At 39.3% G+C, this 26,551-nt stretch overlaps 4 non-coding genes across 4 annotated transcripts; 3 read left to right on the plus strand and 1 right to left on the minus strand.

Moving 5' to 3' along the window:
- Positions 1-1,745: 1,745 nt before the first annotated feature.
- Positions 1,746-1,851, minus strand: TRNAL-CAA (transfer RNA leucine (anticodon CAA)). The gene is made up of 2 exons: positions 1,814-1,851; positions 1,746-1,791 (listed from the first exon to the last, which is right to left on the minus strand). It is a non-coding gene; the product is annotated as a tRNA-Leu (tRNA).
- Positions 1,852-5,747: 3,896 nt separating this feature from the next.
- On the plus strand, positions 5,748-5,820 carry TRNAT-CGU (transfer RNA threonine (anticodon CGU)). Its single transcript has one exon. It is a non-coding gene; the product is annotated as a tRNA-Thr (tRNA).
- Positions 5,821-11,568: 5,748 nt separating this feature from the next.
- Positions 11,569-11,662, plus strand: TRNAI-UAU (transfer RNA isoleucine (anticodon UAU)). The gene is made up of 2 exons: positions 11,569-11,606; positions 11,627-11,662. It is a non-coding gene; the product is annotated as a tRNA-Ile (tRNA).
- An 11,200-nt stretch (positions 11,663-22,862) lies between these two features.
- On the plus strand, positions 22,863-22,935 carry TRNAF-GAA (transfer RNA phenylalanine (anticodon GAA)). The gene has a single exon. It is a non-coding gene; the product is annotated as a tRNA-Phe (tRNA).
- The last annotated feature ends 3,616 nt before the right edge of the window (positions 22,936-26,551 follow it).

Below are 26,551 nucleotides of genomic sequence, written 5' to 3' on the forward strand. Positions count from 1 at the left end.
AGTGTGAGAAAGACATACAAAGAAAAAAGTAGATTTTGCTTTTTGCCTTTAAAAACAGCATCACAGTACCTTATGTTACTATCTTCTAGGTTAAATAAGAAATGTCGCATTGGGGAAAGTAGCAAATACCCCAAACTTTGTTTCCCAAGATTTTTTGTTTGTTTTGTTTTTGTTTAAATCAAACTCTGTAACAGTTTCCTGGCTACAAGGATCCTCAGAGTTCAGTACCCAGTGTCCTGAGCAGGTGCTGGGTACTTTACAGTGCTGGGTATTTTTATTTTATTTTACTTGCTATGTTTCCTCATCTAGCCCAAAACATTCTAGGATTGCTTTGAAATGGAAAGTAAAACCAGTAACAGGAAAATAAACAGTCCCAATTTGAAAAAAAAATGTTGGAAAAGATGCAAATGGAGAACGGAGAAAAATAATTTGGAATTTCATCATTTCAGGGGAAATGCAGAGCAAGAAAGAGTGGGGGAATGAAAGAGTGTAAAAGAAGTGGAATTAAATGATAGAAGAGAAAGAGAGGTTGTGGCCTCAAAAGGTAAGTTAATCACACTTGGCTGTCCAGGGCTCATTTGTGTTATTGTTTCTTGAAAGGTCCTTCTCCGTTTACTTTGTTTTATAAGCATTTTTCTTTGTCATGTCCTATATCCATTCCTTTATTGTCATTTCCAACATAAGATCCTTTCTAAAGTATTTAATATTCTTTAGAGAAGAAACTACTTTCAAAAAATGCTGTTGATTTTTTATTTGTTAATTCTGATAGTTCTTTCCTTTTACTCAACATGGTTTGAAAAATCTATTGTCCTGCTACATTTACATCTGCCTTTATGTGCAGCTGTGGCATATTATGAAATGCATGGGTAGCCATTGCAGTACACCTAGTGGACCTCTAGGCTGCTGCTACCAATCAGGTACTGCAAAGTGCTACACTAGGCAAGGCCAACCAAGGAGTTGAACTGGAATTTCACTGATGTACATCCCTAGGAGAAAAATTTCTGTGTGATAATTTAAAAACTATATATATGGAAGAACAACTCATTTAATGTCAAACCTGCAAAAGTTTAAGATCTTAATTTTAAGACCAAGGATCTTGGCCTATGTAGAACTTCATGGAATGCTTTTGTTACCTCCATAAAGCAAAAGAAAAGATATCTAAATCACATCATTTTGAAAAGAAGTCTCGGGGCTATCAATTTACAAAACTTTAACAACACGAGCATTTCTTTGCAGTAGCAAAGAATAACCTAAAACGTTTTCTGTAGTTTCATAATCTCGAGGAACTTTCCCACTTGGAGTTTAGAGATGATATGGGAAAGTGACAAAAGAACAAAAATAACTTTTTTTTTTTTTGTTCCTTTTGGCTTCGCCTATGGCACGCAAAAGTTCCCATATGAGGGATGGGACACTTGCACAGCAGTGGCAATGCAGGCTCTTTAACCAGCTGAACTACCTACCGGGCAACAGTAAATGCGTTAAAACTTTATAACAGATACTTTTCCTTGAGCAGAAAGGCAGTGAAGATTTCAATAACTCTCCCCGCAGTAAAAACCCGAGATCCAATTGTAGATGACCAGTCAGTTGATCCACAACTAAGGAAAAGATTCCAGGTTATTTTACTTTTTTTCTGGGAGGTGTGGATCTCAGATGGCCGAGCTGGAGATTTTCTCCACATGGCTCTAAAAACATCCAAGGATTCTCTCAACTGGAAAAAACTTGATCTGAACGAGCAAAACGCAATGTGTCAGAAGTGGGATTCGAACCCACGCCTCCATTCGGAGACCAGAACGCCCAAGGTGGGAAGCTGCCGCTTGAGTCTGGCGCCTTAGACCACTCGGCCATCCTGACACCCGGAGCTCCACCTTGGGAAATGTTAAACTGCAGATTCTGAGAGATTAGCTCCTAGCTGCGTCCCAGATTCTGATTATCTGTCAAACTAGGCCGGAGTTCTGAGTTCAGAGACTGAGAAACACAAAGGCTGGAGAGTACGAGCGTCAGTGCGGAGCGGACCTGAATAATTCTTTCTGCCCAGGAGTGGGAGAGCCAGGGTTCCTGCGACCCTTCCTCTGGCCCCTGCTCTCCCCTGGCGAGCCAGACCAAGGCCTCGCACCTTGCACAAATCTCGACCTACTCCTGACTCCTTCCTACCTGTTACCTGCACCCCACGAAACTCAGATCCTCATCCAGCAGGTCCAATTCGATGCTGCCCCAGGATCGGTGGAAACTTTCAGTGAACTAATGGCCAAATCCACTGCTCTGGACAGGAGAGGGTCACTCCGCTTGCTCTTTACCCCTCTCTGCTGTGATTTTATCGCCCGAAGCCGTACTTAGATCGTTGATTTCGCTACACAGTTCAGTGCCCATCACCGTCTTGTGTCCTGCAGGGAAGCTTGGGTTCTACAGTATGAATCCTGCCTTTCCTCTCTCCAGAGCTCACAGAGGCTTTTTAGAAAATATTACCCATCTTGGGTAGCTGTAGCTATTCTGAAACATAATATTTACCCTTTATGACTGAGACATAGGTTTAAATGACTGAAAATGAAGTAGCCAAAGGGAGGGGGGAGAAAAAGAAAAAAAAGAGAGAAAAATATCTTTGCCTCAGTGATTATTTTAGGATTAAAGAAAAGAAGAATTTTAAAATTCCAATAACTTGGAGTATCACCAAGTTACTATAATTAGACTGTAAAGGTCTAAATCTATAGGACACTTAAATTTGGGAGCTATCACTTTTAAATTTGTAATTTCCTCATCTGTTACCCTAAAATTAAAGGAGAAATAACTCTTAAAAATTAGTTTATTGTTTGTAGATTTTACCCTTTTTATTGTGTCTATGTTTTCTCTACACTAACAGTTCAATTAAAACAGTATGCAAAATTGACAGTGTATATTTTAACATATACATATGTCGAATATTTGCACTAATGTTTCCTATACCTTGAAGCATAGGGATATTCCTGTACATCCTTAAAGTCTATTTATATATTTTTAGTAGAAATGAAAACCTCTGAGTACAGATTTAAGATATTTGGGATACTTGAAAATGGATATTATCAAAATGTAATGTAAACGAGTTATTGCAACTGAAATATTCCCTAATTCAATTTTTTTTAATGGATTCATTCTTGCAGGGCCCAGCACAGTCAGTATTTCATGAACTGTTGGGTAGTATGTTTCCTCACTTTATTTTAATTTATTATTTAATTTTTCTTTCAAGTCCAGGGAACGTTGTTTAACAGAGGCTTCTAAGTGGCTAGAGTTCAGCCATTTAAAAAAACTTGTTGCACATTTATTTTCCAAAGATAGCTATACTGATATATCTCATGCCCTGTATTTTTCTGTTAATGCAGTTTTGACACATTTCCTTCCAGAGGTGGGAGTCCTTTGTTCTCTCCCCTTGAATCTGAATAGGCCTAGAAGGGATGCTACATGAATTTCAATGCTAGTCCATAAAAGGTGATAGAAGTTTCCAACAGCTTTCTCTCAAAACCTTTGTCTCCAGAACCCAGCTACCACACTATGAGGAAACCCAAACTAGACCACAGGGAGAGACCACATGAAGGACAACTAAGGCCTCCAGCCCACAGCCACAAGCAACTACTGGACATTTGAGTGACAGGAGATTTCCTGCCCCCCGTTTTATATTCTTCCAGTTGAGTTTTCAGAAATCGTGGAGCAAAGACAAGCTGTCCCCATTATACTGTGCCCAAACTCTGTGAGAACTAACAAATCTCAGAGAAAGAATAAATAATAGGTATTAAATTAAGCCATTAAGATTTAGTATGACTTGTTATGCAGCAATAGTTAGGTATGGATCAGCCTTTGTTCAGTCCGGAGAGAGAAACCAGTAATTTGACAGGGGACATTGTTTATTTATTGTTTTTCCAGTTTTCTTGAGATATATTTGACATATAATATTGTATAAATTTAAGGTGTACAACATAGTGATTTGATATATGTATACACTGCAAAATAAATTATCATGGTAAGATTACCACTTCACATAGCTATAACTTTTTTCCTGTGATGAGAACTTTTAAGTTCCACTTCTTATCAACTTTAACATATACAATACAGGATTGTTAACTATAGCTGTCACACTCTACATTACCTTCTCAGAAAGTCCTTGCAATGAACTGGGAAAGTTTAATAAAGAGAATTATTAACTACAAAAGGTATTGGGAAAACAAGGAACTGTCTAGTAAAAAGTAGAGAGAATGCTAAAGAGTATAGGAATAGTGGACATAAGGGGCAGTCACTACCTCCAGGCTGATGGAACAGCTTAGAAAGTGCGCCCTCACCCACAGCTGAGATAAAGCACAGAAGGAAGATCCCTCTGCCCATCATCCCACCCCTAGCTTAGATCTGGACCTTGTTGGGGAAGGCACAGGAGGTAGGTCCTTCTGCACAGACAAGTTCAGGATTTGGGAGAGCTGAACAAACTGGCCCCTCCAGAAGGTGGGAGGCAGACCTTTAGCTCCAAGAAGTTTAGGAAACAGATGATGAATGACAGCGATAAAATTGACCTCACATTTCTTTCACTCCCTTCACTGTCAACTTCACTAATATGTCCATTTCTTGTTTTTGTTGTGTTTTCCTGTTACCTACACATACGACACCCCAGGTCACAAGGGCATTGTTTTGCCTCTGTATGACTTTGGTGAGTGGGATGTGGCATATGTGACTGTTTTACCCCATGGGATCTTTTAGAGATCTGGCTGGCTTGCTCTCTATAGAGTCTTGCTTTTCTGAATTGATTTAATAAGTTACTTGCATTTGTCAGTAGTCTAGCCGTTTTGTTTGTTTGTTTGTTTTGTTTGTAATTAAGAGCTCTATCTTTATGAGCTCCTGAAAGTGGGCAGGAAAATAATCCTTGCTTTGTTTCAGATGCACAGGGACTCTAACTTGTGACAGAAGACCTAGGACTTTGTGGTTGAGTTTTCTTCTTCACCATGTCTCCTTACGTTATGGTTGTTGCTTGTCTGAACTGAGTTCTTAAAACAACTTTTTTGGGTGACTCCCACAGCCCCTTTTCCCAGGTGGAAATGAACAATTTTCTGGTATCTTTGCCACAGCTCCTTTGGACAGAACTTTTCTATTTGGATTTCAACGACGCCCAGCAGAGAAGAGAAACATGGCGCTTTCTTTACGCCCTCAGATCCCAGAGACACCTCAGCCTTAAAGACAAGGCTACAACAGGCGAAGCCTCTTTGGCTTCTGATCCCAAGACACCCCTTCACGTCTTCCTTCCTGCTGGCCTCATCTTTATCCTCATCTCTTAATCTCTCTTCTGATATCTGATATCGGGGAATTTGAGACAGATCTCTCTTGATTTCCTCCAAAGCTCCAAGAATTGAGGGCCGGAATATTGGGGCTTCAATTGGTGTGCAAGGTACTACAAAGCAGAAGGCATGGCTGTACTAAAGTGGCCCCTAGTCTTCACCCCAAACACCGCATCTTGGCAAATGGGCAAGCTACTTGTTCCCTACTCTCTGACCCTCGGCTGTTCTGGATTCAAACAAAACTCTCAGGGGTCAATTAGGGGTCCTGTACTTCTTTGATAAAAGTCAATCGAACAGGATGTTAAAACTATCAGAGTGGAAATTTGTTTGACTACAGCTCAGAAAATTGGAAAGAGGATGAAAATGGAGTCTCAAATTTTCTAGAAATCCATCACAACAAAACAAAAACCCAGACTGCAACATAAAATCTACTTTAAGACAAGGAGTTAAAAGCTCACCAGCCGAGGCTCCGTAGCTCAGGGGTTAGAGCACTGGTCTCGTAAACCAGGGGTCGTGAGTTCGAATCTCACTGGGGCCTTGGGAGGCTGCTTGTTTTCCATCTTGATTTTTACGGGGGAGTGTTTCCTTGTTACCGAAATACAGAAATAAAAGTGGACCTTCTTGAGTATGGAAAGTTTATTCCACATCTGGAATAAAGCTACTGTACCAGCTGAGTTCTTGGCGAAACTTGAAATTCAGATGCAGAAAACCTGACTTGAAGTGACACCGATGAAACAATCAATACCAACATAAACCAACTAATTTCTATTGAGATTCAATCAATTGCAATCTAGAGTTCTGAGTAACTTAGGTGCCATAGGCCCAGAGAAATATCATAATTATTTTATCATACTTAACTACTGAACTCCAAGCTCCTTTGAAGACAGGAGTCATATCTTTTTTGAAATTGTCTCAGAGCTTTGTGGAGTATGGACCCTAGTGTGTGCTCAGTAAGGGTTTGTTGACTTAAGCCAAGCTAAAGACCATAACTAGAGTGTGGTGAGTTTGCAAACACCTTAAGAAGTATAAAAATTACCTGAAGGCCAAGGAACCAAGGTCAACTAATAGAGAAGAGCAAACACATCTCTGATAAAGATTCTAACTAAATGTGAAGCAGCTAATCTTCCTGGTCTCAACTTACTATTTCATTATTGGAATTAGCTACTGCCTGCAAAAACAAGCCCTTGATCACCTATGAATAGCTAACATAAATGCTAAAAAATCAAGAATTTGCATCAAAGATTAAGATGATGGAATTTCCATACACCACATTTGGATTAAATAACTAATAATATAGAGATGCCCATAAGCCACAGATACATTTCCACAAAAAAATACTTTGGATTCTTGAATGTTTGAAAATTTTATTGTAAATTGCTAAAGATGCAGGACAGGCACAGGTAAATCATTTTTATTAAAATCAGCCAGAGCAGCTTTCTATTTGCTTGCAACTGAGGATTCTAGGTTTTCCTTGGTCTTTGGGGTTCTTTACGCTTTCACAGCTTCATGGATATCATACTCTCTTCTCCAAATGTGTCTCCATTTCTTCTTCTAAGTCCTACTCATCCTTCAGAATTCAGCAAAGGTATCACTTTACTTTCTTTCTTTTTTTTTTCTTTTGTGTGTGTGTGTGTGTGTGTGCACGCTTTTTAGTGCTGCACCCGTGGGATATGGAGATTCCAGGCTCGGGGTTGAATCAGAGCTGTAGCTGCTGGCCGACACCACAGCCACAGAATGCAGGTTCCAGCCACGTCTGCAATCTAAACTACAGATCACTGCAATGCAGACCCTCAACCCACTGAGCAAGGACAGGGATCGAGCCTGAGTCCTTATGGATCCTAGTCAGATTCATTAACCGCTGAGCCAAGACTGAAATTCTATTATTATGGTGATGATGATTTTTACTTTCAATCTAAGCGAGAAGTGATTTTTCATAGCACCATTTGTACACCTTTATTATAGCATATATTGAGTAATATCTAGTAAATTACTGATATATTTTTTCTCTTTTTCTTCTAAAATGACACTTTTTGATAGTAGAAACCAAGTCTTGTTGAGAGCTATATTACTATAAGCAAGTTGGCATTCACATATATGTAGAGAATATATTTTATAAAAACTAATTAAGTAAAGGCTACCTTTCCAAGCCTGCACGTGCTCTATATACAGATGATGTTATCAGGAAATTATTTAGCCAGATGCTAAAAGAATATAATATGGAAAACTAAAATCATCTTTGTAATAAATATACAGTGTTAATGTCGATAATATTTGCAGTTTATCCACTGAACTTCAGGGACTATGATTTTGGCACACATTTGTAAAAAGCTGTTAATTATATGGCATCATGTTCAGTAATTTTTAAAAGGCAACACACAGTTTCTAATTTCTCAGGTAAAGAGCTGGGAAATCACCATTCTGTCTTAACAACAATTAAAAAACTGAACAGAGTTTTAAATGAAATCCAACAGCTCTCCCTCAAAACTGAAAAAGCAAAGAGAATAAAAACAAAAAACAAAACAAAACAAAGCAAAAAAAGCAGAGTATCCAAGGATGGTAGGAGAACTAGAAAAGGTGTAATGTATAAGTAATGGCAATACCAGAAGAAGAGAGAAAGGAATAAAAGAAATACTTGAAACAATGAATACTGAGAAATTCCCTAAAATTAATGTCAGACACCAAACCACAAGTTAAGAAAGCTCAGAGAACACCAGGCAGAATATGTGTCAAGAAAACCACAACTAGGTATATCATTTTCAAATCACAGAAAATCAAGGATAAAATCCTGAAAGAAGCCAGAGGGGAAAACACCTTACTTCTAGAGGAACAGAGATAAGAATTACATCAGATCTCTCCTTAGAAACGACAAAATCAAAGACAGAATCAAGTGAAATAGTTACAATGTTGAGAGAAAAAACCCCACCAACCCAGAATCTGTACCCTGCAAAATTCTCCTTCAAAACCAAGGAATAAAGACTTTCTAAGACCAACCAAAATCCAAAATTTAGGGAATGTGTTGCTAGCAGTCTTGCCAAAAAAAAGAGAAAAATCTAAAAGAACTTCTTAAGAAAGAGGGAAAATACACATAGGTCAGAAACTCAGGTCTACATAGAAAAATAAAGAGCCTTGAAGAAGAAATAAGTGAAGGTAAAATAAAAACTTGTATTTTGCTTATTTTTATTTGATCTAACATACAGCAGTTCAAAATATTAGCATCAACAAAGTATTTGATCATGTATGCTCATTTATATATCACAGGTGTGTATATGAATTTGCTTAGGTATGTTTACATATATATGAAATGAATGACAGAAACAATGCAAAGTCAGGAGAAAGGAACTGGGATTATTTTGTTATGAGTATTTTAATGCTAGGTTTGATGAAAAGTGGCCAGTCATGGAGAAATATGATGGCTCAAAGGATATGAGGTAAGTGTGGTAACCTGGGGGAAATGTTTGTTTGGATTCTTCTCAGAGTCCCCTTATCTTTGGAGGTAGAGTGCTTCTTTCCTCTGGTTACTTGTCACATGAGGGTTTTATGACCTGCTTCAGAAGAGAAGGACAGGGGGAGGGTCAGAGTGACCCTCTTCCTTCTACCATTTTCTCAAACTCTTTCTGCTTAAAATATTTAATATGCCAAGATGCCATAATTTGGGGTAGCATGTTCTGAACATCCTCAATTACACAAATATGTTTATTTCAATTATTTCGCTCCCATATTCAAAACATAACTTTATGTACTATCCTCAAAATTACTTCATGTCATTCATAACAATGTTATCAATTGTATCACATTTCTATCAATCAGTATCTCAGGAAAGAAAAGACAGCATGTTCACATTGGGATAAGTTTAGGAGGATTTCATAAGGAGACTCTTTAATACAGGTGTGGGCAGGTTAGGGGAGGGCAAAGAAGAGGGCTGCTGACATCAGGATGGTACCACCCTTAGTACTGAAAGAGAGAGAAAAGGAGCCATTACTGGAACTTGGAGGAAAAGTCTACCTTGATGAACTAGACCAAATGATTCAGAGAAAGTGATTCAGAGAAATGAATACTCCAACCTCTCTGCCCTCTCTCATTCTGGTTTCCTGCTAGTGCTCCCACAAATTAAATTCAAGTTGAAGTCACAGGGCAGAGGAGTCCATGTTATAGTCCATACAGGCCAGCTTTCCATGGAAGAGTAGGCAGAGATCAGAAGTTTTTGTTTTCGTTTTTTTTTTATATTAACAATTCAAAACACTTAGTTTTCTATTTACATTTTTCTCCGTGAGCATTATTTTATGCTTATAATGCCTATGTTGTGAAAGCTGGTTTAATAACCAGTGGCATGCTATGAGTCTCAGAAAATTTCATCTCTTTAAGAACAATAATTCCCTAGATACTGGTTCTTCTTATCTACATCCAGACTTGGAACATAGCTCCATGAGTGCTATTTTGAAGTTTAAATAAATGTCTTAGAACAGTGTCAGGCCCATGATAAGCTCCATCCAATGTGTGGCTGCTATTGTTATTTATTTATTTATTTTAATTTTTTATTATGATTGACTCACAATGCGCTGTCAATTTCTGTTGTATAACAAAGTGACCCAGTAATATACGTATATATACATACATTCTTTTTCTCACATTATCCTTCATAACGTTCCATCACAAGAGATTAGATATATAGTTCCCTGTGCTATACAGCAGGATCTCTCCACTCCAAATGCAAGACTTTTTATCTACTAAGCTCAGATTCCCAATGCATCTCACTGCCTCCCCTTCCCTCCCAGCAAACACTAGTCTGTCCTACATGTCCATGATCATTCCAGATCATTTGTGTCATATTTTAGACTCCACATATAAGTGGTATCATATGGTGTCTTTCTCTTTCTGACTTTCTTCACTCAGTATGAGAGTCTCTAGTTCCACCCATGTTGCTGCAAATGGCGTTATTTTGTCCTTTTTATGGCTGAGTAGTATTCCATTATATATATAGGTATCACATCTTCCTAACCCATTCATTTGTCGATGGGCATTTAGGTTGTTTCCATGTCTTGGCTATTGCGAATAGTGCTGCAATGCTATTGTTATTTAAATTGAATAACCTCTAGCTGTACAGGGAGAGCTCCATCCCTCTCTAGGAAGGTGTGGTGCCAATGTAGGAAGAGATGATGTGGTGAGATGGTCATTACTATAGAGCCTGTGTCTTCTCACTGCTTCTCACTTTAAGGTGTATTTAAAGCACATGCAATAATCCCTATACAGCAATGTAGTAGACACAGAGATGTGGAAACAGTTCTCCACACATACCCCTTCATGTGTCTGTATGGAGAAACTTGGTCACTGGTCTATTACTCTCAGTCCTGTTTGTTAGGTACTATGTGGTCAGATTATTCTGTTCTTTACACAACTCTCCTTCTCACTGACAGGTATTATTCCGAAAAGCCCAAAAGCTTCATATCTGGTGTATATGTGACAGCTGCGATTTCCCCACGCCAAAAACAAGCAAGCAAACAAACAAACGAAACGTGGCAGGAAATGAGGATACTAGGTGGGCATTTTGTCTCAGAGGAAAACCATCTGCAATAAACCTCTAAAGGTCAAACCAGGTGGAGAAGGGTGGCAGTGGGGGTGATGGACACCGCCTTGATGTAACTCGCGGCACAAAGGAGTGATTCCTTTTGCTGTTTTTCCGAAAGAGCTGCTATGACTTCGAATACGGTTTTCAGGCAGGCGCGGGGAGGATTTGGCGGAACCAGGGTGCGCAGCCTGGAGGTGCGGGATAGCGAGGTGGGTAGAACCGCCCGGAGCGCAGCGGGTGCTGGGAGAAGCGGCCAAGCTAGGGCTGGGCTGTTTCTGCTTCTCGGCGTCCTCGATCTAGTCGGATGCATCACCGACCAGCCAGGCGGTGCTCGGTGATGTCGTACCTCGCCCAGATAGCCCGTGTCGTGTCTTCCACGGAAACGGTTCTTTTCTTGGAGTCAAGGCGAGGAGGCGCCGGGATCCGCTCGCCCTCTCTCCTCAGCCTTCTTTCGGGGCTTCTGAAAGGAGCATCCCTGGATCCCTGGGAAATGCTGATTTCCGGTTGAGTAGAAGAAAGATCGCACACATGCCTCCGGGATAGATGGAAGCGTCTCTATCAACGCGTGTTTTATTCGCCAGGCTAGCCGCTGCTAAGGTGAGTAAGGGAAGGGGGGGTGTCTAGAGCAGGCCCGCGCGTTCTCGCTCCCGCGTGTCGCGGGGATCGCGCGCGCCCGCCGCTCGTGGCTCTGTAGAGTGCGCACCGAGACCGCAAGGAAAGCATGCTCCAGTGGCGCAATCGGTTAGCGCGCGGTACTTATACAGCAGTATATGTGCGGGTGATGCCGAGGTTGTGAGTTCGAGCCTCACCTGGAGCATGTTTTCTTCCCTTTACGGTTTCAGTCTGTTTTCATTCTCCTGCTCCGCCTCCCCCCCCCCCGCCCCCGCAAAGAACAAGATATAAGGAGCTTACGTTTTCTACGGTGAGAACGCAGACGTTCCCTTGTTTAGGGAGGATATTTGGTCGTTTTCTAACATAGGAAGAAATCACAAGCCAAAACGAAACACACTGGGCTTATTCAAGCAAATTCGAAACCTGCACAGCTAAAAATGAGCCTCCCCCACCCTTTCCTCTCTCCCTTTATAAAACCATTCCTCAGACCTTTGGGGACTGAGCAAGCAAGAGGAAAACCTGGAGCTTGTGCTCTGCGGTTCCATGAAGCTGTCACAGGGGTCACGGATGTGCGGAAGCTGCTCCCAGGCATCTCAGCTTTGACTTCCACAAGGTTTGCAGTGAGATTACTGAACTCCACCTGTGAAATATAAATGTACTTAGAGTGGCGCTTTACCGCCTACTTTACATAATCTAGACTGGGGAACAGGAAATAATTACACTAGCAGTGAAACATGGGTGGCTGTGTGTGTGTTTCTTCCTAATTTCATCAGAAAAAAAACGGCCTAGTTTCGAAAAACGGCATTCATCCTGACGTTGTTCTGAAACAAATGACTGAAGGTTACTCTGCTTTTATCCAGTCTCCCCTGTATTTCATTCTGTCTCACAGGGCCCTCCTTCTCTTCTGTCCCTTAAATATGGATATTTCCCGCAATTCCATCCAAGCTTTTCTCTCATCTAATGGCAAACACGCATTCTTTGTGTTATATTCATTCCCTTGATTACAATATCTCTCTAAATACTGATGCTTGTAAGATTTCTTTCCCACTCGGGCCTTTCATTTGAATCCAGAGCGATGCATCCTACTGACTACTGGACATTTCCGACTGGAAATTCCTGTAGGTCTGTAACATTAACACACGTGGGAAAATTATCAACCTCAAATCCACTCCTTTGCCTGTGCTCTTTATCCCAGAAAGAGTCATTCAACAAACAGGTGATGTCTAATTTTTGCCAGGTCCACTTTAGGTACTCAGGTTACCATGGTAAAATAAAAAGAGCAAGCCTCTGCTCTCTGGAACCTAAGTTCTAGTAGGGAGAAATAAAAAATGAACAATTAAATGTAAATATATAAAGTGATGATAAGTTTTATGGAGAAAAACAAAGGATAAACAGGATCGGGGATACCAGGGGATATGCCGGGAGTGCTATATCCTCTAGGGTTATTATAGAAGGCCTCTCTAAGCAAGTGACATTTAAGCAGAAACCTGAAGGAAATGAAGGAGAAAGTCTTAGAGATATATGGTGGAAAACAGGTCCAGAGAGAGGTAAGAACAAATGCAAAAGCCTAACTATATGGCAATGGCCCCAGAAGCATAGTTAGAGAAGAACAGGGAAAAGAGTACACCCCAGCGTATTTTTTCAAGAGAAAAGCCTTTTCAATAATTTTTATTTATTTATTTATTTTGTCTTTTTACCTTTTCTAGGGCCTCTCCCTCGGCATATGGAGGTTCCCAGGCTAGGGGTCTAATCAGAGCTGCAGCCACCGGTCTACACCAGAGCCACAGCAATGTGGGATCCAAGCTGCGTCTGCGACCTGCAACACAGCTCACGGCCACGTCAGATCCTTAACCCACTGAGCAAGATCAGATATTGAACCTGCAACCTCATGGCTCCTAGTCAGATTTGTTAACCACTGCACCACAACAGGAATTCCTCCAATAATTTTTAAAAGCTAATACCTGACATGGTATTATGTAGTACTAGTTAAGACAGTGACCAAATGACGTTTGAGGAAACAATGTGAACGTAACATTGCCAGAGGCACAAAAAATGTCTCCAGAAGTTATTTCTGTGTCCTGTAGGAATCCCTGACCTGTCAAGGAATGGGGTTGTCCCTAGTTTCCACATCTTGACTCTGATCACACCTGCTCCTGTACCGTTGTTAAAAAGAGAAAGCAGTAATGCAATTCTCTAACGTTTCCTTTTTAGTAAAACGTTTCTGTAATGTCAGCCATTTTAAGTGCACAGTTTGATGAAGTTTGATAATTGTATTAATTTCCTACTGCTGCTCTAATCAATTAGCACAAACTTGGTGGCTTAAAATAACACAAAATCATGGTCTTGCTGTTCTGTAGGTTAGCAGTCCAAAACGGCTCTCATTGGACTAAAATCAAGCTATTGGAAGGACTGTGTTCCTTCTGGAAATTCTAGGAGAGAATTCTTTCTCTAGCTTCTAGCGTTTTCCCACATTCCTTGGCCGTGGGTGCCATTCATGTTCAAAGTTAGCAATTGCTTCATTCTGGTTTCTGCATCTGTTGTCACATCTCCGACTGTCATCTTCTTATGCCTCTCTCTACCATTTTTCAAGGACTCTGTGATTATAGTGAGCCCACTTGGCTAATCTGGGGTAATCTTTTTTAAAGCCCCTTACCTTAATCACATCCGCAAAGACCCTTTTGCCATGTAAGGAGGAACATTCACAGGTTCTGGAGATTTTGGTGTAGACATCACTCGGGAACCCTTAGTTTGCCTACCACAATAATTGCATACTGTTGTGTAAAGCACACCACATTTAAGGAGTTTCTGCTGTGTCTCAGCAGAACTGGACTAGGATCCATGAGGGTGCAGGTTCGATCCCTGTTTTCACTCAGTGGGTTGCTTTGAGCTTTGGTTAAAGGTTGCAGATGCTGCTCAGATCCCGAGTTGCTGCACTTGTGGTATAGGCTGGCAGCTGCGGCTCCAGTGATCTGATTCTACCCCGAGCCTGGGAACTTCCTTATGTCTCAGCTTCTTATTTTATTGAAAAAAAAAAAAAAAAAAGCAAGCAAGCAAGCAAACAAATAAAAAAACCCACCACATTTAAGAGAGAGAAATGGTACCTTTTCCCTAAAGAGTTTCCTCCTGCTCTTTTTGCAATTCATCACCCTCCACAACCCATCCTGCCCTGGGCGGCTATTGATCTGCTTTCTATCACTGTAGAGCATCATTTTGTAGAATCTCATGTAAATATGCACAGTTTGTAGTCTTTTGTATTAGATTCCTTTTACCTAGCTTAATACTGTGTTCATCTCTGTGTCAGAGATTTCATTTTTGATTCCTGGCTTCTCCAGACTCCCTATATCTATCTGTGACTAAGTCTTCTTGATTCTATCGTATCTCTTTCATATTTCTCATTATTTCACTGCTCACAGTCCATGTTCCCAAAGGCCTCTGTACCTTGGTCAAGCCCCTCTTTTGCCCCGAACGTTTTCTCCTCCTCTTTATTTGCCTCGACATCTTCTTCTGGAGATCGTATCTCTGTTCTCAGGGCGCGATGAGCTCTCCATCTCCACAGTTTGGACCAGAGGCTGTGCTGTGAGCTACATGTGCTGTGCCAGGCACTTGATGCATTAGTTCAGTCTTCTCTTGAATTTACTCTCTCACTTACTGGGTCATAAGCTCCCTGGGGAGACAAGGGCTGCATCCTCACTACCTGTTTCATTAGCTGCCGGCTCTGAATAGATTGTAACTCTTGGTATACTTTCCCACCTGTGGTATCCTGGAGGTCTCTGCTTCCTGTCTTCCCCCATTCTCGTTCCTTAAGGTGAGAGTTTATTTTGTTGATTTAATTTATTTATTTTGGCAAAATAAAGGTTAAACTTAGGCTCTGGGAAATGAACAACATTAGCAAGAGAGGTTTGCTTTTGTCTTGTAGTTTCTTTCCCTAAAGGAATGTAAAGATCCCAGGCCAGAAGAGATTTGCCAATGCAAATAATAATAATAATAAAAAAGACCTCTTAAGCTCTTTTCTCCACAGCGAATGCTCTTCTTCCTCTTGTCTCCGGTATAACAGATTCCTACTCATTCTTCATGGCCTAGAAAAAGAATCTGATAATGTCTTTCTTCTTACTAATAGATAATTTGTAACACAAAATTTGCATTTATGTCAATGTAAAAAAAGATGTATTTAGACATATAACTATCTTCCTACTCGTTTGCTTATCAAGGACAATTACCAGGACTCCTGTCTTTTTAAAAGATTTCATTTAATAGTCCAGTCTGAGTCACTTAGTAAAGGCTTAGAGATATCAATTGAGTCTCAAAACAGGACAGTGGAATAAAGTCAGAAGTTTGAGGATGATAGAAGAAGGAAAAAATAAGGTGGTTTGGATGGGAAAAATGAGGAGGGAAAAAAAATGTTTCTTCTTGGTTGTTCTAGGTGAAAATATTGGATATTTTAAATACTGTAACTCAAAGTTTTTTTAGAGTCGATATAAGCTTCTGCCAAATAAATGACTAATATATGTTTTGTTAAGAATTAAAATCTTAAATGAATTTTTTTTTAGTCCCTTTGTAGGGTGATAACTATTGTGTGATCTCATACTATTACTGTTGCAAAATAGAAACATGGAGATAGAGTTTGGGGTGAAGGAGTGAAGGAGAAAAAGATAGCATTTATTGCTTTGCCAGGCAAAGGAGGCCACAGCAGACTAATGCCTTTAAGTCTGTGGCCTCCATTGGGAAGAATTGCAGGGAGTTTTACAGTAAAAAGGAGAAAAACTGGTTTTCAGGTAGGAATCAGGATCAGGGCAAACATGCATTCTTCTTTTTTTAGGGGAATCTTAGTCATCAAATCTGAACTCAGGAGATCTCAGCATGTTCTCGATAGGGGTCTTCTGAGTTAGTGCCTGGAATAACAGTACTTGTGAAAAGGGCATATGAGTCAGAGATTAGAACAAACTAGGGAAGTTCCTGAAAAACTTCATGTGCTAATAATCTTTAACCCACAGGCAACTATGCTCAGGGTGCCTAATCTTTAGCTTATTGGTGATTGTGTTTAGGGTTCAGTTAAGCCAGGGAGAAGGGCAAGGTAGGACTCTAAGGTGTTCAATTTTAAAGTCTTTATTTCTAAAAGAAGTATAAGGAATAAGACTTTTCTCTTAGGTGTATAAGATGCCTCCAGCATTATGTGTATCCCTTGAGAGGGAACCAGGACTCTGCATCAAGGCTGTGCTATTGTTGCTTGACTGTTCCTCCCCTGTCTCTGCATCCCCTTCCTTCCTTGATCAGCAACAGTCTGAACCTGCCCCCTTGGAGCACAGGGAAGGCCACAGAGGCTGAATGAGGCCTATTTCCTAAAAGCAAGAAATGGGGGACATGGAAAGGCTTTTGTGCCCAGGAGCCCACAAGGCCCTGCTCAGTTACATTACCAAAAAGGGCAAAATATTCTTCTGAAAATTTTTTCTCTTCATATTGTGGAAAGTAACATAATGTCTTTTCTATCAAAGGAAATCTTGGTTTCTCCATTTTGCTCTGGTTTTGGCTGAAATGCCTTCCCGAGAACCCCCTTCCTCTTTCCCTCTTCTCCCAGGAACAATTTGTTTCAAATTAGCCAACCGAGAAGAATGTGCACCCTGACCTGACCAATGGGAAGGGGACAGGTACATCACATGCTTGGGATAAATAGGGAGGGTCTTTTCTTCTTTGCATGTGCTTTTTGAGTACCCGCCCCCTTCTGCAGAAGTAAAGAGCCTTGACGAGATCTCCCTGTGTTCATGTGTCTTATTTTCCAACACCGACAATCTCAGCATCTCCCCAACAATATGAGAATACTCCAATACGTTTTTAGACTATTTATGGAATGATAACACTTTAAAGAATAGAACAAGAACCTTTTCTCACCATTTTGACATTTTGAGTTTCTTTAATTTATTTCTTCCCAGTTTCTATTACTATTTCTGATGCAAGCTGAAATGATCTACATTCTTTTTTTTTTTTGAGTTATAAGTGGAAACTTTTTTTAAATTTTTAAATTTTTTATTTTTTATTTTCCCACTGTACTGCAAGGGGATCAAGTTATCCTTACATGTATAGATTACAATTATGTTTTTTTCCCCACCCTTTGTTCTGTTGCAACATGAGTATCTAGACAAAGTTCTCAATGCTATTCAGCAGGATCTCTTTGTAAATCTATTCTAAGTTGTGTCTGATAAGCCCAAGCTCCCATCCCTCCCACTCCCTCCCCCTCCTGATCTACATTCTTAAAAGGTTCTCCAAGGGATTTTATCTATAACATATATATGGCCTATTTTGTATCTTTTGGTCATGCCCAAATGATATTTCACATAACAATTTTGTTAATCTTTAAATTTTTTACACAAGTAATACATTCATGTGGTTCAGAATTCTTTTATGTATAAAGGTCCCCCCTATTCCTCTCCCCAGCCAACCAGCTCCCCTCAGTACAGGCTATTCAACTAGGTTATTAGTTTCCTGGGAAAACAGAATTATTTACATTCTCATTTCTAGATGCCATTCTAGATGAGTGTCTGGGGTGGAGCCCATCTCTTCCTGAGTAGTGAAAAATTTGGCAATGCCTAAAGAGAGGGCTGGCTTTTGCTCTCAGCTTTTGGGAGATAATCTATATCATATCTAATAGTAGTGTGTTTTTTGAGAAAGGGTTGGCCACACTGTAGCCATGTCAGAAAGACCAACCATGTAACTTTGGGTCGCTCAGTATCAGTCAGCCTAGTGAGCGAGTTTAAGCATGAATCACTCACACCTGTGTAATGAAGGCCCAATAAAATTTTTGGACAAGGAAGCTTGGGTGAAATTCCTGAGCTGGCAGTAGTCTGTGTATATTGTCACACATCAATACCAGTAAGATAACTCATCCCAAGGACAATGAAGGGCTTATAATCTGCTAGAACCTATGCTACATGTCTTTTCCTTTGGCTTATTTTCATTTGTATCTTTTTCCCATAATAAGTCATAACCAGTGAGCATAATAAATAGCCTTTGGTGAGTTCTTGAATCCTTCTAGTGAATTATCAAACCAAAAGGTATTTGGGAAAATACCTCAAACTTGCAAAAAAATGTCAGAATTTGGGGAAGCTCAGGGGATCCCATTTGACAGTGCAGCCCATCAATTGTCATATATCCAATAAATTTAATTCTTCCTACCACTTCTCTCTTTTCCTCTTTTTCTAGGCTTTCTGGGAAATTGAGTCTAGAAAGAACCCCATGTTACAAAAATTAACTCAAGTGGATGATGGACCAAAACTAAATGTAAAACATAAAGCTATAAAACTTCTGTAGAGAATCTAGGTGACCTTGGGTTTGGGGATAACTTTTTAAGATACTACACCATGAGTACAATATGTGAAAGAACAAAACTGATAAATAGGAGCACATAAGACTTAAAATCTTCTGTTTGTGAAAGCCCCTGAAAAGAGAATGACCAGATAAACCAGAACCTGGAGAAAATATTTGCAAAACACGGATCTAATAAAAGGGCCAAATATACAAAGAACTCTTAAAACTTAATGATAGGGAGATAACCTAATTTAAAAATGGACGAAAGATCTGAACAGATATCTCATCAAAGAACAAATATAGATGGGACGTAAGTATATGAAAAGATGTTGAACATCATGTATCTTCAAGGATTTGCAGATTAAAATGAGATACCACTACATATCTGTGGTAGGCTAAAACCCGAATGACTGACAGCATAAATGCTATTGAGGCTGTGGAGACAGAAACACTCATTCATTGCTGGCGGAAATGCAAAATGGTACAGCCACTTTAGAAGATAGCTTCATAGTTTCTTACACAGCTAAACATAGTCTTACCAGATGATTCAACAATTGCACACCTTTGTATTTACCCAAATCCTTTGAACACCTGTGTCCACACAAAAATCTGCACACAGAAGTTTATAGCAGCTTTATGTGTAATTGTCAAAATTTGGAAGCAACCAAATTAAGTAAATGAATAAACAAAAGGTAGTACATCTGTACAACGAAAAATTATTTAGCCCTATAAAAAAGTCAGCTATAAAACCGTGAAAAGACATGGAGGAATATTATATGCCTATTGCTAAGAGAGAGAAGTCAGTCTAAAAAAGCTATATACCTTTAGGATAAGGGGCCTGTCATAAGGTACCTGTCATATTCCAACTACATGTCATTCTGGAAAAGGCTATAGAAGTATAAAAAGTTAATGGTTGCCGGGGGTTGGTGGTTTGTGTGAGGAATGAATAGCTGGAGAACAGAGGATTTTTAGGGCAGTGAAACTATGATAATGTATGATACTATAATGATGGATACACAACATTTTGCATTAGTCAAAATCCGTAGAACCATACAACACAAAGAGCAAACCCTAATGTAAGCTATGGACTTTAGCCAGTAATAATGTACTAATATTGGTTCACCCATTGTAACAAATGTATCCCACATTTTAATGCGATGTTAATAATAGGGAAACCCTGAAGTTGGAGGAAGATGTTATATAGTAACTCTATTTTCTGCCCATTTTAAAAAATGAAAACCTAGAAATTCTCTGAAGAATAAAGTCTAGTAAAAAAAAAAGGTAAACATAGGAGGCAATATAATTACAAATAACCTCAGCTGTTTCAAAAGTGGAATGACGTTGTTACTTTGAATAATCAAGACTTAATTAAAAGAGTCCTAGCAGTTAAATTCTGCCGTTTGGGGAGGTAATGAACTGAATTGTCATAAAAATCATGTAATTATGGGGGATGTAGGACATATTTTATATTTTAACCCAAAATACCAAAGGTGAACAAAAGCTAGCAGCAGAACTGAACCAAAAGAGTGCAAAAACAAACAAACAAAAAACCAAAATCCTTATCATGCTACCATTGACAAATGTCTGGAGCACAGGACTCACTGGAATCTCTAATTTGTCAGTAAGGAAAGGACCACAACAGGCTTGAGAGGACTTGGTGTCTGGATGGAAAAGATGGGTGTCGGAGGTGGGCTTTCATGCTTATGTGACTCATGGTACCAAACTGTCAAATACAGATAAATGAGGAGATATTTTATTTAGGCTATTGCATTTAGGAGAGCACTTCAGATTCAAAACTCAGTGTCTCTGCAAGCTTGTTTGCCTTAGAATTTTATAGGGAATAGTAGACAAGTTATAAGTGAGGTTATTAACATTTGGAAATTCCTCTGAAATCAAGGAAATCTCAATCAGATGAATAGAAAATATTTATCTCTGTGTATCTAGCTACTTTTAATGGGATCATACAGAAAAGGGTTAATGTAAAGACCCGAGACTGCTCTCCTGTTTTTGTAAAAGGATCCCAAAAAACACTAACAGTAAAGATTGATAAATTAGACTTCGTTAAGATAAAAAAGTTAAAAATACAAAATTGGGAGAACTAAAGATGTGTCACAAATTGGGAGATGTTATTTGCAACACATATGTCTGACAAAAGACTTGTAGTCACAATAAATAATGAAGTACAAAACAGTTTTTTAAAAAACTAACAATCCCCCATCAAAAAATGGGCAGAAGAGCTAAACAGACAGTTCTCCAAAACAGACATACAGATGGCCGAGAAACACATGAAAAGATGTTCAACATCACTCATTATTAGAGAAATGCAAATCAAAATCACAATGAGGTACCACCTTACACCAGCCAGAATGGCCACCATCCAAAAGTCTACAAACAATAAGTGCTGGAGAGGGTGTGGAGAAAAAGGAACCCTTGTACACTGTTGGTGGGATTGTAAATTGGTGCAACCACTGTGGAAAGCAGTATGGAGATTCCTCAGAAAACTAAACATAAAACTACCATTTGATCCAGCAATCCCACTCCTGGGCATCTATCCAGAGAAAACCATGACTTGCAAAGACACATGTACTCCAATGTTCATTGCAGCACTATTTGCAATAGCCAAGACATGGAAACAACCTAAATGTCCATCGACAGAGGAGTGGATCCAGAAGATGTGGTACATATACACAATGGAATATTTCTCAGCCATCAAAAGGAATGAAATACTGGTATTTTTAGCAACATGGATGGACCTAGAAACTATCATGCTAAGTGAAGTCAGCCATACAATGAGACACCAACATCAAATGCTTTCACTGACATGTGGAATCTGAAAAAAGGATAGACGGAACTTCTTTGCAGAACAGATGCTGACTCACAGACATTGAAAAACTTAATGGTCTCTGGAGGAGACAGTTTGGGGGGTGGGGGGATGTGCTTGGGCTGTGGGATGGAAATCCTGTGAAATCAGATTGTTATGATCATTATACAACTACAGATGTGATAAATTCGTTTGAGTAATAAAAAAAATAAAAAATAAAATAAAAAACTAACAATCGATTCAATTTGTTCAAGTGGGGAAAAGCATATGAGAAGATGTAAAATATCATAATCACCAAAAATATAAATCAAAATCTCAAAGAACTATCACTACATGCTGGACCGAATAGCTAAAATTAAAATAACAATATCCTGTATTGGTTAGGCTGAGAAGCAACCAGAAGACTCATACATTGTTTTCAGTAGTGTAAACTGGTATATGCATTTTGGAAAACTGTTTAGCAGCAACTAAAAAAGTTAAATATATGTGTAGCCTATAGACCAACAATTCCTTTTATGTATCCATCTAATGAATCAATGACTATGTTCACCTAAAACCATGTACGAGAAGGTTCCGGGCTTTTTATGATAACCTGAAATTGAAAACCAAATATCCATCAACATTAAAATGGATAAGTAAATTGTGATATATCCATAAATTGGAAGTCAATGAATAGGAACAAACTGCTTTTATATAAATCTCAAGAACAATATTGAGAGAAAAGCCAGACATAAGAAGGCAGATTCTACTGAATTCAATGTGCAAAAACAGAAGACAATAGAGATAGTGGAAGAATTCAGAACAGTGGCTAACTGGATTGAGAGGGAACACAGGGAGCATGCATGGTGACAAAGGGAGGCAAAGTTGTAAAAATCAACACTTAGGAGTTGAGTATTTTACTGTTTACAACATACCTCAACAAGATATAAAGGCAAAGGAATAGAAACAACTGAAAATATAAAAGATATTTAAGTGCCAAGCTCGAAATGATTCCAAATGGGATTGTCTTGAATTCTAGGAAGCTTTCCATTCCACCAGGAAGCTACCCAATTCACATCCTTGAGAACCATACTTGTTTTCTTTCATCAGTGTTTTTTTGTTCTTCCTATCATACTCAGAAAACTTTGGGGATGTTTTCCCATTGTCTTATTTTTTTGTTGGTACGAGTGTTTTTGAAATGGGAAACACAATTTCAGAAAACAAAAAGTGTTCTCATTTTTTTCCAAAATGGAAGAGGTTGTTAAGACCATTTAAAGGGAGAAATTGATAACTGGTGGCTCCGTGAGCGGCCGAAATAGCTCAGTTGGGAGAGCGTTAGACTGAAGATCTAAAGGTCCCTGGTTCAATCCCGGGTTTCGGCACTATCGTTTTTATCCTCTTTGGTGAATGTGAGACACTGAACTCAGCACCATTTACCACTCGTCTTCAAATATTTAACTCCATAGTGCCATCTGTAAGGTGAGGAGCTACATACATTTACCTGTATCATGGAAAGGGCCTTTGTGATATCTGTGGCAAAACGCAATTCTGTGCCTATGCGTATAAATTTTGCCACAGCTTCCACTAATTCCTTGAGGTAAACAAAAACAGAAACAACTTTAGTGCTTTATTTAGTGTGCACATAGATATTTTTAAAGGCACCAATAAGAATGAGGGCATAACTCACAGTAAAACTTTCCATGTTCAAACTGCTAAAACAAGCTCATCATTCTTTAGCGATGGCTTTCTTTGTGAACATCAGGGGTCTTATACACACATTTTGAAATGTACAAGAATATTTAAAAGTCATAATGGAGTTCATTTTGACGAGTGAAGAGGACGTGTGACTGTAGAAGAGGTATCAGATTCTTTTCTGTGATGTTTGAGCACTCAGAAGCCTTAGCTCTTAAAACCCAGGACAAGAGCTCTTGAAGACCAGAGGAATAAACCTTGGAAGACTCTGGCGGGACTTGAGCCCTTAACAGATGAATTTTAATACCAACAGAAAATATTGTCACTAAGTTGCAAATCATAAAAAGAATTTTACAATTTGTGATCTAGTAGGAACATGCTTCTAAAAACTGGAGGCTCCCTTCACCTACGATTGAAAATCCTATTACAGTGCTTTCTCCACCAATAAACTAGACCCAGCATCTGCACAAAAATTTCTCCATGGATTTTCTAATCCAAATCCGAAGAATTGATATAGTATAGGTTGTCCATCAAAGTCTATAAATGCAGTTTGATAGAATGGGAAAGAAATTCCCTTTATAAGTGTTTAGACACACAGAAAAATGTAAATGGATTTATTTGTGTAAAAGAGGTATTTTTTTTTTAGGAGTTAGCTGGTTAGCTCAGTTGGTTAGAGCGTGGTGGTAGTAATGCCAAGATCGCGGGTTCGATCCTCGTATGGGCCATGTAAGGTTGAGTTTTGGCTTTCTCCCAGTACCAGGGTGGAAGGTCTCAATTAAAAACCCACATTTTCCCGTAAATGAAAACTCAGGCAACTTCCTTCTGGCCCACCGAAAAGGCCGTGTGTTTTCCTTCTGCCCCCTACCCTGAGCCTTTTTTAAAGTAAAATAACATAAAAAGTTTATTGAAGACAATTGGAGTAGTGTGAGAACGAGGCGATTGTGTTTCAGGGAAGGATTACGAAATGTGCCTGCTTAGTTTTTGTGAAACTTCAGGAGACAGTATTATTTTGGCGCTTTAAAAGAGTTTCAATCGTTTGATTAAAAAACTTCCAACAAACAAAAGTCCAGGACCAGATGGCTTCACAGGCGAATTCTATCAAACTTTTAGAGAAGAGCTAACACCTCTCCTTCTGAAACTATTTCAAAAAATCGCAGAGGAAGGGATACTCCCAAACTCATTCTATGAGGCCACCATCACCTTGATACCAAAACCAGACAAAGATACCACACAAAAAAAGAAAACTACAGGTCAATTTCACTGACGAATATTGATGTAAAAATCCTCAACAAAATACTAGCAAACTGCATCCAACAATACATTAAAAGGATTGTACATCATGATCAAGTGGGATTTACCCCAGGGATGCAAGGGTTCTTCAATATCCGCAAATCCATCAGTGTGATACACCACATTAACAAACTGAAGAATAAAACCCATATGATCCTCTCAATAGATGTGAAAAAAGCCTTTGACAAAATCCAACACCCATTTCTGATAAAAACCCTTCAGAAAGTAGGCATAGTGGGAACCTACCTCAACATAATAAAGCCCGTATATGACAAACCCACAGCAAACATGATTCTCAATGGTGAAAAGCTGAAAGAATTCCCGCTGAGATCAGGAACACGACAAGGTTGTCTGCTCTCGCCACTACTCTTCAACATAGTTCTGGAAATCCTAGCCACAGCACTCAGAGAAGTAAAAGAAATAAAAGGAATCCAAATTGGAAAGGAAGAAGTAAAACTATCCCTATTTGCAGATGACATGATACTATACCTAGAGAATCCTAAAGACTCTACCAGAAAACTGTTAGAGCTCATCCATGAATTTGGCAAAGTCACAGGATACAAAATCTTTATGTTTTAATTTTTATTGTGTTTTTGCTATTTCTTGGGTCACTCCTGTGGCATATGGAGGTTCCCAGGCTAGGAGTTGAATCGGAGCTGTAGCCGCCTGCCTGCACCAGAGCCACAGCAACGCGGGATCCGAGCCACGTCTGCAACCTACACCATAGCTCATGGCAACGCCGGACCGTTAACCCACTGAGCAAGGGCAGGGACTGAACCCACAAACCTCATGGTTCCTAGTCGAATTCCTTAACCACTGCACCACGCCGGGAACTCCCAGGATACAAACTTAATACACAGAAATAGACGTCATTTCTATACACTAACAAAGGAAGAGCAGAAAAAGAAATTAGAGAAGCAATCCCGTTTACCATTGCATCCAAAAGAATAAAATACCTAGGAGTAAACCTACCCAAAGAGACAAAAGACCTGTACTCTGAAAAGTGTAAGACACTGATGAAAGAAATCAAAGATGACACAAATAGATGGAAAGATATACCATGCTAGTGGATTGGAAGAGTTAATATTATCAAAATGACTATACTACCTAAGGCAATATACAGATTCAATGCAATCCCTATCAAATTACTAAGGACATTTTTTACAGAACTTGAACAAAATATTTTAAAGTTTGTTTGGAAGCACAAAAGACCCAGACTAGCCAAAGTCATCCTGAAAAAGAAAAATGGAGCTGGAGGAATCAGGCTCCTGGACTTCAGACTATACTACAAAGCAACAGTCATCAAAACCCTATGGTACTGGCACAATGACAGAAATAGAGTTCAGTGGAACAGGATAGAAAGCCCAGAATTAAACCGACACACCTACAGCCAACAGGACAAAGGAGGCAAGACTATACAATGGAGAAATGACAGCTTGTTCAATAAGTGGTGCTGGAAAACTGGACAGCCACATGTATAAGAGTGAAATAAGAACACTGTCTAACACCATACACAAAAATAAACTCCAAATGGATTAAAGACCTAGATATAAGACCAGACACTCTAAAACTCTTAGAGGAAAACATAGGCCAAACACTCTCCGACATAAATGACAGCAACATCTTTTCAGCTCCACCTCTTAGAGTATTGACAACAAAAACAAAAATAAACAAATGGGACCTAATCAAACTTAAAAGTTTTCTGCACAGCGAAGGAAACCCTAAACAAAACAAAAAGACAACCCACAGAATGGGAGAAAATCTTTGCAAGTGAATCAACTGACAAGGGATTAATCTCCAAAATTTAGAAACACCTCCTGCAGCTCCATACCAAAAAAACAAACAACCCCATCAAAAAATGGGCAGAAGATCTAAACAGACAGTTCTCCAAAGAAGACATACAGATGGCCAATAAACACATGAAAAGATCTTCAACATCACTCATTATTAGAGAGATGCAAATCAAAACCGCGATGAGGTAACACCTTACACCAGCCAGAATGGCCACCATCCAAA

The sequence above is a fragment of the Phacochoerus africanus genome, chromosome 9 (assembly GCF_016906955.1).
Source record: "Phacochoerus africanus isolate WHEZ1 chromosome 9, ROS_Pafr_v1, whole genome shotgun sequence".
In the NCBI taxonomy this organism is placed as follows: domain Eukaryota; kingdom Metazoa; phylum Chordata; class Mammalia; order Artiodactyla; family Suidae; genus Phacochoerus; species Phacochoerus africanus.